The following is an 18,705-nucleotide window of genomic DNA, read 5'->3' on the forward strand; positions in this document are numbered from 1 at the left end:
CTTCATAAGAACAAAATTACATAAATTCTAAAACTGCTCAGCAAAAGATATGGGTATTGAACAAGAGCCTACTGCATAGCACAGTGGACCCCGCCAAGTTTTGTGTGGCAGCCTGGATGGGAGGGGAGTTTGAGGGAGAATGGATACATGCATGTGTGTGGCTGAGCCCCTTCTCTGTCCACCTGAAACTGTCACAACAATGTTCATCAGGTATACCCCAATGCAAAATGAAAAGGTTTTTTTTTAAAAAGGTTTTGGGTATAGCACACATTGTTGCTTTTTAAAAATTTTTGTAGGAGTATAGTAGATTTACAATAGTGTGTTAGTTTCAGATGAGCAGCACAGTGATTCTGTTACACATACATTGTTTCTTAAATCAGTCTGTTGTGTGTCTGATTCTTTTGTGATCCCATGGACTGTAGCCCCCCAGGCTCCTCTGTCCACGGGATTTTCCGACAACAATACTGAAATGGGTTGCCATGACCTCCTCCACGGGATCTTCCCCACCCAGGAATCAAACCCAGGTCTCCTGCATTGCAGGCGGATTCTTCACTGCCTGAGCCACCAGGGAAGCCTTTGAATCAGTCTAGTAATTTCCAAATAATTTGTTGATTTTTTGGTTGGTGTGTGTGTTATCTGATACAGCTGAGACTAATCAAGTGGTGACCTTCTCGCTGTGATTTGACATGGAGGATCCATGTGCTCGTCAATACTTACCCATCAAATTGAGATTTATAGTTGTTGGATGATATGTAGTATTGAGAGAATCATTTCCTAGGCAGGTTGATGAGAAGTCCAGGGGTCCCCAAGGAGAGAGGGGTCTGGAATTCTCAAGGAGGAAGAAAGGATAAACTTTTTTTTCCCTCTATGTTCCTTAGGATTATATAACAATAATGTATCCCGCTTGAGGACAGTCTCCAGAAAAAACCTTCTGGCTAATCCTGTTATCTTAAAATGTAAATTATGGGAGTAAGTCTGCTGCTGCTGTTGCTGCTGCTGCCAAGTCGCTTCAGTCATGTCCGACTCTGTGCGACCCCATGGACGGCAGGTCTAGTGAGGTCTTTACAACCTCCAGACATTCTTTGGATTCATTGTAATAACTAATTGGAGAGTATATAACTCCATTGCTAACACTAGCAAGGGGGTACTCTTCCTGCCCCCTTCTGATGTCTATGTCAGAAGCTTTCTCTATCCCTTTTATACTTTAATAAAACTCTATTGCACAAAAGCTCTGAGTGATCAAGCCTCGTCTCTGGCCCCAGATTGAATTCTTCTCATCTGGAGGCCAAGAATCCTGGGGTCTTTTCATGGTTCATCAACAGCGTTTCAGTATCAATAGGTGGAGAAAGAAAGGGTCCATGGTGCTGAATTCTTTCTGTAAGGTAACATATTCAATTAATTAACACTGGGATATAACTGATGTAGAAAATTACATTGGTTTCATGTGTACAACATAATGAACTTCCCATCCACAAGTTCTATATCTGAGGACTCAACTAAACTGGGACCTAAAATATTTGAAAAACAAAATTTCCAGAAAGCAAAACTTGAATTTCTTTGGTTTGGCAACTATTTACATAGCATTTATAATGTACTAGGTATTATAGGTAAAATAGAGATAATTTAAAGCATATGGGAGGAAGGTCTGAGGTTATATGCAACTACTACACCATTTTATATACGGGACATGAGCATCTGAGGATTCTGGTATCCACAGGAGTCTTGGAACCAGTCCTCCACAGATATTATAGGACGACTGTATTGTGAAATTACTGCCACAAGAAGTATAGATAGCATCCACTACCACCACACATAGCTACAATTCTTTTTTCTTGTGATAAGAATTTTAAGATTTATTCTCTTAGCAACTTTCAAATATACAATATTATTAACTATAGTCACCATGCTGCATATTACATCCCTAGGATTTGATTATTTTATAGCTGGAAGTTTGTACCTTTTGATCCCCTTCATTCCACTCATTCATTTCCCACTCCCTGCCTCTAGCAATGATTAATCTGTATCTATAAATTCAGCTTTTGATTTTTATTTTAGATTCAACATATGAGTGAGATCATGTGCTATTTGTCTTTTTCTGTCTGACTTATTTAAATACTTTAGACTGCCCTTAAGGTCCATGCAGATGATACCACCCTTATGGCAGAAAGCGAAGAGGAACTAAAAAAGCCTCTTGATGAAAGAGAAGAATGAAAAGTTTGGCTTAAAGCTCAACATTCAGAAATCGAAGATCATGGTGTCTGGTTCCATCACTTCATGGGAAATAGATGGGGAAACAGTGGAAACAGTGTCAGACTTTATGTTTGGGGGGCTCCAAAATCACTGCAGATGGTGATTACAACCATGAAATTAAAAGATGCTTACTCCTTGGAAGAAAAGCTATGACCAACCTAGATAGCATATTGAAAAGCAGAGACATTACTTTGCCAACAAAGGTCCGTCTAGTCAAGGCTATGGTTTTTCCAGTGGTCATGTATGGATGTGAGAGTTGGACTATAAAGAAAGCTGAGCACCAAAGAACTGATGCTTTTGAACTGTGGTGTTGGAGAAGACTCTTGAGAGTCCCTTGGACTGCAAGGAGATCCAACCAGTCCATTCTGAAGGAGATCAGCCCTGGGTGTTCTTTGGAAGGAATGATGCTAAAGCTGAAACTCCAGTACTTTGGCCACCTCATGCGAAGAGTTGACTCATTGGAAACGACTCTGATGCTGGGAGGGATTGGGGGCAAGAGGAGAACAGGATGACAGAGGATGAGATGGCTGGATGGCATCACCGACTCAATGGATATGAGTTTGGGTGAACTCTGGGAGTTGGTCATGGACAGGGAGGCCTGGTGTACTGCGATTCATGGGGTCGCAAAGAGTAGGACACGACTGAGCAACTGAACTGAACTGAACTGAAGGTCCATCCAAGTCATAGTAAATGGCAAACTTTCTCCTTTTTCATGGCTGAATAATATTTCTATGTATGAATATATATATGTGTGTGTGTGTGTACATATGCACGTGCACGTATGTTCTATTAGTATATAAATAACCTTTCCTTTATGCATTCATTCATCAACAGACTCTTAGGTTGATTCCACGTCTTGACTAGTGTAAATAATACTGCAATGAACATGGAGCTGCATATATCTTTTCCAGTTAATGCTTTCCTTTCTTTCAGATAAGTACTCAGGAGCAGAATTGTTAGATCATTTAGTTATACTTTTAAACTAATATTTTAGGTAGTTCTATTTTTAATTTTTAAAGGATCCTCCATACTGTTTTCCTTAGTGGCTGCTGCAATTTACATTCCCACTGACAGTGCACAATTATCCCTTTTCCCCCACATCTTTGCCAACACTTGCTGTTTCTTTTTTAAAAGAGCCATTCTAATGGGTGTGAGATGATATCTCATTATGGTTTTTGTATTTCCCTAATGATTAGTGATGTTGAGCACCTTCACATGTGTCTGTTGACCATTTATATGTCTTCTTTGGAAAAAATGTCTACTGAGATCCTCTGCCCATTTTTAAGTCAGATTGTTTTATTTTGCCATCGAATTGAATAAGTTCTTAATATATTTTGGAAATTAACCCATTACCAGATATATGATTTGCAAATATTTCCTCTCATTTGGTAGTTACTTTTTCATTCTGTTGATGGTTTCCTTTGCCGTGCAGAAGCTTTTTAGTTTAAGATAGTCCTGCTGCTGCTGCTAAGTCACTTCAGTCCTGTCCGACTCTTTGAGGCCCCATAGACAGTAGCCCACCAGGCTCCCCCATCCCTGGGATTCTCCAGGCAAGAACACTGGAGTGGGTTGCCATTTCCTTCTCCAATGCATGAAAGTGAAAAGCGAAAGTGAAGTCGCTCAGTTGTGCCCGACTCTTAGCGACCCCATGGACTGCAGCCTCCCAGGCTTCTCTGTTCATGGGATTTTCCAGACTAGAGTACTGGAGTGGGGTGCCATTGCCTTCTCCGAAGATAGTCCTACTTGTTTATTTTTGCTTTTGTTGCCTCTGCCATTGGTGTTAAACCCCCCAAAAAATCTTTACAAGACTGATGTCAAGGAGCTCCCGGTGCTATGCATGTGTGCTGAGTCATTTTAGTCATGTCCGACTCTTTGTGACCCTATGGATTGTAGCCAGCAGGCTCCTCTGTCCATGGGAATCTCCAGGCAAGAATACTAGAGTGGTTTGCCATGCTTTTTTCCAGGGGATCTTCCTAATCCAAGGCTCGAACCCGTGTCTCCTCCTTCTTCTGCACTGCAGCTCTTTCACAGCTGAGCTACCTGGGAAGCCCCAAGGAGCTTACTTCCTATGTTTCTCCTGGGACCTTAATGGCTTCAGGTCTTACATCCATGTCTTTATCTATTTGAGTCAAGTTAAGTTAATGGTATGAGATAGTGTTTCAGTTTCATGCTCTTAGAAGACTGTCTGCCCAGTTTTCAAACACCAGCTGTCCTTTGCCCATTATATATTCTTGGCTCCTTTGTCATCAATTAATTAACCATTTATGCATAAGGCTCTCCATTCTGGTCCATTGATCTATGTGCCCATTTTTAATGTAAACATCATACTGTTTGGACCACTATAGCTCATTTTGAAATGAGGAATTATGATACCTTTAACTTTGTTCTTTATTCTTAAAATTACTTTGGCTATTTGGGGTCTTTTGTGGTTTCATGTGAATTTTAGGATTGTTCTATTTTTGTGAAAAATGGCATTGGAATTTTAATAGGGATTGCATTGATTCAGTAGATTACTTTGGGTAGTATGGATATTTTAACACTACTAATTCTTCCAGTCCATGAAGACTTAAATTTTTTAGAAAAGGTATTTTAATGAGGCTGAATATAATACTTATTTTTCAAACCAGTAATATTTTAAATGCTATGTGAGTTTTAACCCTTAAAGGATGCTCACAAATGTTCTCACCTGGATACTAAACAGGCATTTTATATTAGACAGACAAATCTGAAAAGTAAGAGAATAAGGAACCCATGTAGACAGAAATTCAGATAAAATATTAACTATAACAAAATGGGACTTCCCAGGTGGTGCAGTGGTAAAGAATCTGCCTGCCAGTGCAAGAGATGCAAGAGACACAGGTTTGATCCCTGGGTTGAGAAGACCCCCTAGGGAAGGGAATGGCAGCCCCTTCCAGTATTCTTGCCTGGAACATTCCATGGACAGAGTAATCTGGTGGGCTACAGTCCATGATGTTGCAAAGAGTCGGACATGACTGAGTTACTGAGCATACACACACATAACAAAACGGGTGACTTTAGACACAAAAGATTACATACTCAATATTCCACGCTCACTATCCTACTTTGGCCTTTTATCCTTTCGGTAAATTTTGAATTTCTCAAGCCAGTCTCTTTTTCTCTCAGTGCTATGTAGTGGGATTCCAGGGCTTAGTCTTAGAAAAACTATATGTCCACTCAACTGCTGGTGAAAGAAGTCGTGCCAGCATAAGGGGAGACTATCTCCTCGTCTCTAGCAACTTCAAGAAATACAGATGGTTTTCTACATCAAAAACTATCCTTGCAACAGTTATTTCTAACAAAGAAAACTTGAAAGACACCCAGGCTTCAAAAAATGTTGCTATACCCTGTAAAATTAAACCTTGATCTTTAAAACTTTAATTCTGTTTGATAGTCTTACTTGTTAATGTATTAATACTGCATGGCTTTCACAATAATATATTAGTTTATCTTTCTGTCTTCTACAAAGTATAAATTATTATGAATTTTCTTGCTTACTCTAGAAGAGTTAAAATGTATTAAATATTTCACATGTGCCCAGAACTGATCCAAGCCCTAAAACATTAACCATTTAATCCTAAAAACAACTCTATAAGGTAGGTATTATTTTCTTCACTTTACATTGATGGAACTGCTCATGAGTGTTTCCTTTTGTCCCGCTGAGTCTGGGACTTAGGCCTCAGATGCTATTCTGTGGGGCTTTTTTTGTTTGTTATTCTGTTTTCTGATTCTTCATAGCCTTGGTATTCTCTACAGCTTATATTAAGTGTGAGAGAAAAATGGAGATCCCTTAGGTGTCTCAATAGCCTTGTCACACATGGCTTTTGGAGTAGAGGGTACCATCTAATTTCTTATGTAACCCAGGTTAAATGCAGAACTATTTACTAACTGCCACTACTAACACCCTGGGACCATAGGCGCTAGCAGAGACCATCTATGCGAATCAGGACACAGCGACTCATGGGAGACTCTTGGGAGATCCCTTTAAAGCCTGAAGATTCTGAGATGGCCAAGACAGGGTGCCTTTCTTTTGCAGGAAAAACAAATGAAAAGAACTGACCACCATTGTTGTCTATTAGTCTAAGCATGTCCCTGCCAGGAAGACAGAGTGCATTAAGAAACAAGGTGAAGAACTTGCAATGCTTGACTTGGTTTCTTAGAGATTGTCCTTGCTTTCTCTCTAATGGTTCTATCAAAGAAGAAATGACGGGAGTGACATGAGGAAGTGGGGAGTGGATTTCCAGTAATGAATGGCTCCAAACTAAGTAAAAGAGTTGCAACAGAATGTGATCACTGGCTCATGATTTCTGCCCTGAGGAAAGTAGGAGGACAGCAGGAGAAAGGGGGGTGGATGTCACAGCCCCCCTCTATGGAGTAGCCCCCAGTGCATGCCCAGCGTCAGTGACTCTGGGTGGCTGACAGCATCCCTTCTCCCCTCCATGCATACTCATATTCAGCTGAGCCAGCTCAGGGACCTGGAGTACCTGGACCAGAGGGAACCCCATCTTTCCCAAGGAGTATAAGTTCTGTTGGGAATATTTGAATGTTACTTAGTTTTTGCCTGGATAAGAACCAGAGGGACAGAGAAATCCTTTAGACAACTATCTGCCTTACATGTTCATCTCATTACACCTACAAGAAATAAAATATGATCCAGACCCAGGAGGAGGCATCATCCTTATTCTGAGAGGCTCTATTCTAAGACAATGATTCCCACAGACGAGTCACCCTCACTTGGCTTGCTTCCTCCGGGGCCAGTGTTCTTCTGTCTAATGTCCACCTACTATTTCCCCAAGTCTGCTATTAATAACAGATTGCAGGTTCTTCACCCCTCTTCCCTTTCTCAGGGTTACCACTTGAGCACAAGTCCCATGTCCTTCCAGACTCTTATTTACCATCTCCTAGCGTCTCAGTTCCCAAGCCTCTGTGATTTGCTTGTATCTGTGTTGGAGATTGCTTTTCTGTGTCTCCAATGCATTCCTTCTCTCCTATAAACACTCCAGGCAAGAATCCTGAGGTGGTGCTCCCTGCACTGGGCCTTACTTGCCCTCCTGAGGCTTCCAACTCATGGTCGCACCATCAGGAAGAGCAGATCTGAAGTCCTCTGAATCACCAACCATCTCTGGCGTATTACACACGCACCATCCCTTCTCCTCTAGGGAAATCCAGTGGCCTTTGAAATTTCCCTTTTGGATGAGGAGGCAGAGACGGGGCAAGGAGTTCATCAGAGACTCCTCCTTGTGATAGCACCTGCATGAAGTTTCCTCTCAGGATTGTCTCACGAAACTCACAGAATAAAGCCCAGTCCTGTTTTCTGGTTGAAACAACTGTTCTCTGACATCACACCCTCCCAGCATTCTTGTACTAAGTTCCAGCTTTCTCTGCATCCTTCTCAAATCTTCGGTTCTGGCCATTTAACAGCCAGTGGGTCCATTCCTGATCATTTTTATGAGGTGTCATTGCTACACAACATTATGGCAAATTTCTACACTGTAGTTCAACATTCCTGGGGTTACAGTGCTCTCTCCACATAGCCTGTCATTATGATCTTCAACAGTGTCTGTTCATAGATACACTCGAGTGGAGAATTCCCTTCCCCAGTGCTAAGTCCACCCTATGCGGGTGCTGGAAGTTTGATTTTCCTTGGTTTCTATTTCCTTCTTTCCTACTGCTGTACCCTGGGGTCCCAGCTTCATCCTGAGCTGTCCTTTGCAATGGACCTATTCTGCTGTTCCATTCACCCTGTATCCTCACATTCTTTAGGCAATCAACTCTCTTTTTCTAATATTGATTACCCTTCACAGAAAATGTTAGTACATTATTGTGTGGGGGAAAAACACCTTGTCCCCACCAGGAGTGAGGCTGGAAACAGACAGAAAAAGCCTAAGTTTCTACTCTCTTGAAAGCTGCAGGATTGCACAATTTAGGGAAATTAGATGTGAGTGAAGAATAATACTGCTGTTTTGAATGCTGTGTTCTGGTCAAGAGGGATTTCCCCAAATTTCCCTTCTTTTTTCTTTTTTTGCTTCAAACCCATCTTCTGATTTGTTCCTCTAGCTGAGTTTCAGTATATAAAGCACCAGTGCCATCTCCCAGGCAGCCAGCACAGGCAGCTCAGCTTCACCAGGAACCTCAGCAGGAAGACACAGCCAAAGGTGAGGTGCTAGAACTTTCCAACTCTTTTCCTCCTTGAAGACTCTCTCTCTTCACCAGCATTCCTGTGCTGCAGCCCCAGCTCTCTGCTGCCTTCCTGAGTCTACTATTCTGACAGAATTCACCAGGTGTGAGTGCTTCAGGGGGCAGGGCTTCCCTCATATGCTTCTCCTGTGTGAAGGCAGAGATGGGGTGAGCAGGTGGTCCACAAACACCAGAGCATTGCTCACCTTGTCTCATCACCTCAGAGGCGTGGTGCCCAGACTCCTCATGCCTTTGGGTAACTCCCAGTACATTGGGTTTCAGGGCTGATAGAGGATGACTGGACTGGAAAGTGGTTTATGCTAAAAGCCCGTTGCAATCCTTCATACAAGAAATCATTGGGATTCCAGGATTCACACGAAAATGAGAACTGGATCCTCCATAATACAATTTATCATATATCTATCTATTGAGATATAAATTCAGTGGCATTTATTTTTGGAATGTAAGGATGTATCAACATTACAACTCCCTCCCCAAGACCTCTCATCCTTGGTTGAGTCTGTGTATCTCTCTGCAGCAGGATGAAGCTCTCCATGGGCATCATTTTCTGCTTCCTGATCCTGGGCATCAGCAGTCAGAGATGGGGAAGATTCTTCAAGGAAGCTAGTCAAAATGAGGACCGAAGGATGGGCCAGGGGAGGCTGTGTCTGCTTCCCCAAGGATTCACCTGAGCAGAGGCCACATCCTCACAGGGCAAAGGCCACAAACAGGCAGAAAAGGAGCTTGCTTTTTGTGGTAGCACTTTGTCAGGCTTTTCTGACCAGCTTTGCACTCTTCTTTGGAGATCCCCAAACCTGAAGTCACATGAAGTTTGGACCCCAACTTTCAACAGGAGTGAGGAAGAAATCTGGGTTCAGGGGTGAAAATGAAAGTGAAAGTTGCTCAGTTGTGTCCAACTCTTTATGACCCCGTGGACTATACAGTCCATGGAATTCTCCAGGCCAGAATACTGGAGTGGGTAGCCTATCCCTTCTCCAGCGGATCTTTCTGACCCAGGAATTGAACCAGGGTCTCCTGCATTGCAGGAGGATTCTTTACCAACTGAGCTATCAGGAAAGCCTTTCAAAGTCACTCAGTCGTGTCTGACTCTTTACGACCCCATAGACTATACAGTCCACGGAATTCTCTAGGCCAGGATACTGGAGTGGGTAGAGTTTCCCTTCTCCAGGGGATTTTCCCAACCCAGGGATCGAACCAGGTCTCCCACATTGCAGGCGGATTCATACCCAGCTGAGCCACGAGGGAAGCACAAGAATACTGGAGTGGGTATCCTATCCCTTCTCCAGGGTATCTTCCCGACCCAGGAATATAACCCGGTCTCCTGCATTGCAGGCTGATTCTTTACCAACTGGCTGTCAGGGAAGCCCCATCAGGTGTTCCTTAAATACAAGAATGGCTCTGCTTCCCCCTTGTGGGCAACCAGGGGACAGCTCATTTCCAAGTCTGGTAGCCATGAGATACATGCATCGAATGGTTGGGGAGTGTTCACACTATCCACCCACTTAATACTTGCAACTAAAATAACTGAGCCTCCTCTAGGCACTGTTCTAAAAGCTTTGTATGTATAAATAAACTCGTTTTCATCCTCAGGTTTTAATCCTTTAGCCCTGAAATGTAGGTACCATTATCCCTTAACAGAGAACCCGAGGCAACAAGAGATTTAGACACATAACAAAGTCCTTCAACAGAGCAGGATTTAACCCTGTATGGTGAGCTCCCAGACCTTGCTGTTAACGCTGGCACTTCTACTGCCTCCTAGACAAGAGTTCATGTAGGAGAGTGAGGGGTTTGTGCACACACGTCCTGCTGTTTATCTGAGCAGGTGACAGATGGTGGGGATGTGGTGTCTTTGGAAGGAAACTCTATAGAGTTCTCCTCCCCACAAAAAATGGCACCATGAGTTACCTTGACAATGGTTCTACTGAGGCTGAGACCTGGTGAGAATCCTACAGCAAGATATGTAGACCTCACTAGCCAGAGTGAAGTGCCCAAAATTTATTTCACAAAATTATTTTTTGTGTTTTTCTTCTCTGATAGTTTTTGACTTAACAGTTTTAAAAGTTTGCTGTTAATTTGATCGAAATTCTCACAGACCCAGCTAAAAATTTCTTTTCATCTCTGAGGTCAATGTTCTTCCAAGGGTTGTTCTAGGATCACTTGCATGAGAATCACCTGTGGCCTGTGGTGCTCTGTGGAAATGCCTGGGTCCAGACACAACTCCTCCCCTGAACACAACCCCTGGGGCTGAGACTGGAAATTTGGCCTTTATTAAGCACCCCAGTTAATTTTTATACACACTGAAGTATGCACAGTTACCTCTGGTTTTCCTATTCTTAGGTGATAAGATACGTACGTCAAGCATTTTGGAAATATTTTTATGAGAATTCTGGATTCCAAGGAGCTATTTAAATCAGTGTGAATAATAGAGATGTCATAACTCTCAACAATACTATCTTTCCAAATGCCAAACATAACAAATATATAAAAAGGAGATAGGTTATCTCATAGAGTCACCATATAAACCATGATTATAATTCTATATTAGATTTTTCTTGTTTTCCTGATAAGCAGTTTTTTTTTTTAGAAAAAAGATGTTGCCATTTAATTTTAGTTGACCAGATCCTTCTGTCCATAACTCTCTGCTCCTCATCTTAGTGCATTCTTTTTCTTTTTTATCACACTCATCTTGGTTCATTCTTTTTCTTTTTTTATCGCACTCTTCCTAAGGACCAGAGAGTGATAGTGTACTGAGCACCTACAATGTTCTATAAACTAAACCTGTATTTCCCTCAATTCTTCTGCATAAACATCCCCAGGGAGGCAACACTCCTCCATTTTACTGGAGAGGACACTGAACTTTAGAACTGGTGGACCAGTTGCCCTTTTACTGCATCTAATTACCCTGTTTCTTCAAATCTCTTAGGTTTTTTACTCACTTTTATTACCTGCTAATTGAATTTTCCCAGGTGCCAAATATGCCCAGACCACTCTGACTTAAATTGAAGAAAGTAGGGAAAACTTCTAGACCATTCAGGTATGACCTAAATAAAAACCCTTACGATTATACAGTGGAAGTGACAACTAGATTCAAGGGATTAGATCTGATAGACAGAATGCCTGAAAAACTATGGATGGAGGTTCATGACATTGTACAGGAGGCAGTGATCAAGATCATCCCCAAGAAAAAGAAATGCAAGAAGGCAAAAATAATTGTCTCAATAACTGTGAAAAGAAGAGAAGCAAAAGGCAAAGGAGGAAAGGAAAGATATACCCATTTGAATGCAGAGTTCCAAAGAATAGCAAGGAGAGATAAGAAAGCCTTCCTCAGTGATCAATGCAAAGAAATAGAGGAAAACAATAGAATGGGAAAGACTAGAGGTCTCTTCAAGAAAATTAGGTACCAAGGGAACATTTCATGCAAAGATGGGCTCAATAAAGGACAGAAAATGTATGGACCTAACAGAAGCAGAAGATACTAAGAAAAGATGGCAAGAATACACAGAAGAAGTATACAAAAAAGATCTTCATGACCCAGATAGCCATGATGGTGTGAGCACTCACCTAGAGCCAGATATCCTGGAATGTGAAGTCAAGTGGGCCTTAGGAAGTATCACTACGAACAAAGCTAGTGGAGGTGATGGAATTCCAGTTGAGCTGTTTCAAATCCTGAAAGATGATGCTGTGGAAGTGCTGCACTCAATATGCCAGCAAATTTGGAAACCTCAGCAGTGGCCACAGGACTGGAAAAGATCAGTTTTCATTCTAATCCCAAACAAAGGCAATGCCAAAGAATGTTCAAACTACAGCACAATTGCACTCATCTCACATGCTAGCAAAGTAATGCTCACAATTCTCCAAGCCAGGCTTCAACAGTACATGAACCATGAACTTCCAGATGTTCAAGCTGGTTTTAGAAAAGGTAGAGGAACCAGAGATCAAATTTCCAACATCTGTTGGATCATTGATAAAACAAGAGAGTTCCAGACAAACATCTACTTCTTTATTGACTATGCCAAAGCCTTTGAATGTGTGGCTCACAACAAACTGGAAAATTCTTCAAGAGATAGGAATACCAGACCACCTGACCTGCCTCTTGAGAAATCTGTATACAAGTCAAGAAGCCACAGTTAGAACTGGACATGGAACAACAGACTGGTTCCAAATCGGGAAAGGAGTACATTAAGGCTGTATATTGTCACCCTGGTAATTTAACTTATATGCAGAGTATATCATGTGAAATGCTTGGCTGAATGAAGCAAAAGCTAGAATCAAGATTGCTGGGAGAAATGTCAATAACCTCAGATATGCAGCGATACCACCCTTATGGCAGAAATCGAAGAAGAACTGAAGAGCCTCTTGATGAAAGTGAAAGAGGGGAGTGAAAAAGTTGGCTTAAAACTCAATATTCAGAAAACTAAGATCATAGCATCTGGTCCCATCACTTCATGGCAAATAGATGGGGAAACAATGGAAACAGTGAGAGACTTTATTTGGGGGGGCTCCAAAATCACTGCAGATGGTGACTGCAGCCATAAAATTAAAAGACGCTTGCTCCTTGGAAGAAAAGCTATGACCAACCTAGACAGCATGATAAAAAGCAGAGACATTACTTTACCAACAAAGGTCTGTCTAATCAAAGCTATGGTTTTTCCAATAGTCATATATGGATGTGCGAGTTGGACTATAAAGAAAGCTGAGCACCAAAGAATTGATGCTTTTGAACTGTGGCGTTGGAAAAGACTCTTGAGAGTCCCTTGGACTGCAAGGAGATCCTACCAGTCCATCCTAAAGGAAATCAGTCCTGAATATTCATTGGAAGGACTGATGCTGAAGCTGAAACTCCAATACTTTGGCCGCCTGATGTGAAGAACTGACTCATTGGAAAAGACCCCAGTGCCGGAAAGATTGAAGACAGGAGTAGAAGGGGATGACAGAGGATGAAACGGTTGGATGGCATCACTGACTCCACGGACATGAGTTTGAGTAAGCTCTGGGAGTTGGTGACCGACAGAAGCCTGGCATGCTGCAGTTCATGGGGTCGCAAAGAATCGGACACAATTCAGTGACTGAACTGAACTCAGATGTATGCAGAACCAAGTTGTCCTCACTGAGTGTACAGGGATGAATATTTTCCCCTTTACTCTGTTAGAACTATCCTGTATCTGCAGCCTCCCTTAGTATTGCCTTTGTTCTCAAGTTCTGGTCAGAGCCTTTCCTGTATTTTTCCAGGTAGAGGTTCATTGTATAAACAAATGTCCTTTAAAGAGCATCTGACTTCTTCTTGCACACCCACCAGAAACAAAGTACCAACAGGCTTAAAATGGAATCAAACAGAATAAAACTTGCACCAAGTGTGATTCTCACAAGTTTAAATCAGAGAAGTGAAAAGTAAAGGAATCTTTATTTCAAGCCAATATAATAATTTCCACGGGCTTACTCAAAGGCTGAAATTTGGACGCAGTGGGAAGAAAATGTATCATTTCTCTATTTTGCCAAGATATGATCACATTCATCTCATCATTTTCTTTCCCTTTCCAGTGGCTAAAGACATATGGAGGGCCTACTTGACATGACAGAGTATTAGTAGTTTTAGTCACTCAGTCGTGTCTGACTCTTTGTGGCCCCATGGACTGTAGCCTGCCAGGCTTCCCTGTCCATGGAATTCTCCAGGCAAGAATACTGGAGATTAATTATTATTAATGGCCAGTATTATTGGTACATTATCTCCTTTTTAAAAACAATCATGTTTATTGATCATCCCCATAGTATTACATCATGTCCAACCCTTCTGAGACTCCATGGACTGTAGCCCGCCAGGCTCCTCTGTCCATGGGATTTCCCAGGCAAGAATACTGGAGTGGGGTGCCATTTCCATCTTCAGGGGATCGAACCTGAATACTGGCCATTTCTTACTGACATGAGAGAAGCCAACTACAAAGATTCAGACAAATACTTCCACTCCCAGGGAACTATTATGCTGCCTAAAGAGGACCAGGGAGCACCTGGGCTGCTAAAGTGATCAGGTACCAGGGACGCTGGCGATGCAGGGATGGGTGAGCAGAGCTCGGCTGTGGGCCCTCCTCCTCTTACCCACCCTCCTGCTCTGTGCCCAGTGTGGGGTCTGAGTGGCTGAAGAGCAGAATGAGGCTGGTGGAACCAGCAATTCTCAGCCCTCTCCCTATGAGAGCTATTCACCAACCAAGGGCTAAGTTGGGCTGACGTGCGCTGTTTCAGTTTTAGCCCCTCTTTCCTTGGCTCCTCTCAGAGTCATTGATTCCTTGGAAAGAGGAGAGGTGGGGAGGGTGCAGCTGTGGCTCATCAGCCCTGGATTAATCTCCTCCCCACGCTTCTCCATTCCAGTGATGCCAGAGAGAATGCTAAGAGAGTCACAGGCTTGTCTAAGTATGGCGACAGTGGCTATGGGTAAGAGGACTCGAGGGCCGACCAGTGTGCCAATGAATGGGACTGGAGTGGCGAAGACCCAATCACTGCAGACCTGCTGGCCGGCCTCAGAAATAATTCAGAGTAAAACTACAGTTATCCATTGATAACTGTTGGGGATGGGTTTCAGGACCCCTGCAGAAACCAAAATCCGCAAATACTAAGTGCTTCATATAAAATGACACAGTATAGTCGGCCCTCCACATGGAGGGCATGCCAGTTTTATGTCCAGAACATGAACCATGCTTTATAAACCATATATGGACCATTATATGGAACAGTTATCTGTCCACAACTCTGTGCTCCAAATCGTGGAGAGGATATTAAGAACACCATGAAAAACTTCGGCAGTAAAGCTTAAAACTTGATAAAAATCATCAAATTCTTAGAAAAACCCAATTTACCGAAACCGACTCAAGAAGAAATGAAAACTTTGATTAGTCTACAATCATTGTAAAAGATCAAATCTTCCTCCAAGGAATACAGTACTCCCAAAGGGTCCTACAGACAAATCTAACCCTTCAAAAAAGTGAATAATTATTTTTTTGTACAAACAATTCTGCTGAGTAGAAAATACTCCCCCAGCATAGGGAAGCTTGACACTGTGAAAATGAAAGAAAAGTACAAGTGGTCAAAACTTTACAGAATATTATCAATAACAAGTTGTGAAGCTGAAAGGAGCTTTCAACTATCAATAATAATTTCCTGCTGCTGCTGCTGCTGCTAAAACGCTTCAGTCGTGTCTGACTCTGTGCGACCCCATAGACGGAAGCCCACCAGGCTCCCCCATCCCATAATTTCCTAAACTACCAATAATAATTTTTAAATATTTAAACAACTATGCTAAAGACAAAATTACCATTTTTTTGGTCACAGAAAATGACCTTACAAGGCCATGGTCATATAAAAAGGTGATCAAAGAAATCATAGCAAAAACTATATTTAAAAAGGATTGCAAATACTCAGAGCACAGAGGATTTTTAGCACAGTGAAACTAACTACTCTGTATGATACTATAATGGTAGATACTCGCCATTACAAATTTGCCAGAGTCATAGATTGTACAACCCCAAGAGTGAGCCCTAATGAAAACTATGGATTCTGGATGATAAAGATGCCCCAGTGGGCTTGCATGCATGCTAAGTCGCTTAAGTCATGTCCAACTCTTTGCAACCCTATGGACTGCAGCCCCCCAGGCTCCTCTGTCCATGGGATTCTCCAGGCAAGAATCCTGGAGTGGGTTACCATGCCCTCCTCCAGGGGATCTTTTCAACCCAGGGATTGAACGCCTGTCTCTTACCATCTCCTGCATTGGCAGGTGGATTCTTTACCACCAGTACCACCGAATTTGCCAGATTCATAGGATGTACAACACCAAGAGTAAGCCCTAATGTAAACTATCGACTCTGGGTGGTAATGATACCCCAATGTAAGTTCAACAATTGTATCAAATGTTGTTTATTGTTTTTGGTGGAGAATGTTGATAATGGTGGAGGCTATGTATGAATGGGGGTAAGGATTCTATGGGAAATCTCTGTACCTTCTGCTTAATACTGCTGTGAACCTAAAACTTGAAAAATAAAGTCTATTAAAATAAGAAAAAAGGATTGTGGAAGTATGTCAGGCTGCTTATTAATAAAAACAGGTATTTTTCTGGATTTCACTATAAGGTATTAGTTGGCTACTTTAAATTGGTGTTTTGCTGTGATTTCTTTTTTCCCATTCTAAATAAATATTTCATATTGTAACTAACTTACTGTTTGTAATTTTGTAGTGTTTTCCCTAAAATGGGCTTCCAAAACTGAATAATTCAAATACCACAAAGTCTGCCCCTGAACAAAAGATGAAAAAATGTGGATAATTATTTGAGCCTAAGACCCACATGTATTTTATATAATAGTGCAGAGTATTTTTGCTCACTTTTAATATATTATAAAATTTTCCATAACTGTAATTGCTATGTAAATTGGAACTTTATTTTGTTAGAAATTTACCATCATCTATTCATGATTTTGAGAAGCAGGGTCCCTCAGGAACCACACCTAAGTCATTCTCCATTTGTAAATATGAGGCTCACAGTAATCTGATATGTATGTGCCAAAATTGGAGATCTTTCCTGCCGTGCTACGATTCATGGGGTTGCAAAGAGTCGGACACGACTGAGAGACTGAACTGAAATGAACTGAACTGAGTATATTGATATCTTCTAGTACTCTTGTGCCTGAGCAGTTAAAACATTAAAATACATACTATTATTTAACTTATATGCAGAGTACATCATGAGAAACGCTGGACTGGAAGAAACACAAGCTGGAATCAAGATTGCCGGGAGAAATATCAATAACCTCAGGTATGCAGATGACACCACCCTTATGGCCGAAAGTGAAGAGGAACTAAAAAGCCTCTTGATGAAAGTGAAAGAGGAGAGTGAAAAAGCTGGCTTAAAGCTCAACATTCAGAAAACTAAGATCATGGCATCTTGTCCCATCACTTCATGGGAAATAGATGGGGAAACAGTGGAAACAGTGTCAGACTTAATTTTTCTTGGCTCCAAAATCACTGCAGATGGTGACTGCAGCCATGAAATTAAAAGATGCTTACTCCTTGGAAGGAAAGCTATGACCAACCTAGATAGCATATTGAAAAGCAGAGACATTACTTTGCCGATTAAGGTCCATCTAGTCAAGGCTATGGTTTTTCCTTTGGTCATGTATGGATGTGAAGAAGTGAAGAAGGCTGAGCACCGAAGAATTGATGCTTTTGAACTGTGGTGTTGGAGAAGACTCTTGAGAGTCTCTTGGACTGCAAGGAGATCCAACCAGTCCATTCTGGAGGAGATCAGCCCTGGGTGTTCTTTGGAAGGAATGATGCTAAAGCTGAAACTCCAGTACTTTGGCCACCTCATGGGAAGAGTTGACTCATTGGAAAAGACTCTGATGCTGGGAGGGATTGGGGGCAGAAGGAGAAGGGGACGACAGAGGATGAGATGGCTGGATGGCATCAATGACTCGATGGACGTGAGTCTGAGTGAACTCCGGGAGTTGGTTATGGACAGGGAGGCCTGGCGTGCTGCGATTCATGGGGTCACAAAGAGTCAGACACGACTGAGTGACTGAACTGAACTGATTTTATTTTAAATTAATTTTATTTTTCATTTCTGTAAGGGAATCATATTGCGTGTGTGTGTGTTAGTCACTCAGTCGTGTCTGACTCTCTGTGACCCCATGGACTGCAGCCTGCCAGGCTTCTCCGCCCGTGGAATTCTCCAGGTGAGAATACTGGAGTGGGTTGCCATTTCCTTCTCTAAGGAATCATATTGGTATTATTGACATTACCTTTTGAGGTAGGTTATATCATCCGTAAATTTCATTTCCTTAAAGGGGTGTTCTAAAATATTTGCTGTGGGGTGTGGAGGAGCATGGGGTCTGAGGTTTAGTACCATCAGACTAAATAGTAGCAGGAACTGAAAATACATCACCGACTCAATGGCATCACCGATTCAATGGACTTGAGTCTGGGTAAACTCCGGGAGTTGGTCATGGACAAGGAGGCCTGGTGTGCTGCAGTCCATGGGGTCGCAAAGAGTCGGACACGACTGACCGACTGAACTGAACTGAGTTGTAATACTGACATTCTTACTGGTGACTTTCGTCTTTCCCAGGATTCCGAACACACCTGGGAGAAGAGCGATGTTTTTAAGAATGGCAACTGTGCCCAAAGGGCAGAGGTCCGAATAGTTTCACGTCTGTAGCGGATACATCTTCCTGTTCCCTGTCCCCGCACCCTGGCCATTCCAAT

General features: G+C 42.1%; 1 pseudogene; it reads left to right on the plus strand.

Annotated features, from left to right (window-relative positions):
- The first annotated feature begins 8,987 nt into the window (after positions 1-8,987).
- On the plus strand, positions 8,988-14,985 carry LOC138420515 (serum amyloid A protein-like; annotated as a pseudogene).
- The last annotated feature ends 3,720 nt before the right edge of the window (positions 14,986-18,705 follow it).

The sequence above is a fragment of the Ovis canadensis genome, chromosome 15, assembly GCF_042477335.2.
Source record: "Ovis canadensis isolate MfBH-ARS-UI-01 breed Bighorn chromosome 15, ARS-UI_OviCan_v2, whole genome shotgun sequence".
NCBI classification, from domain to species: Eukaryota; Metazoa; Chordata; class Mammalia; order Artiodactyla; family Bovidae; genus Ovis; species Ovis canadensis.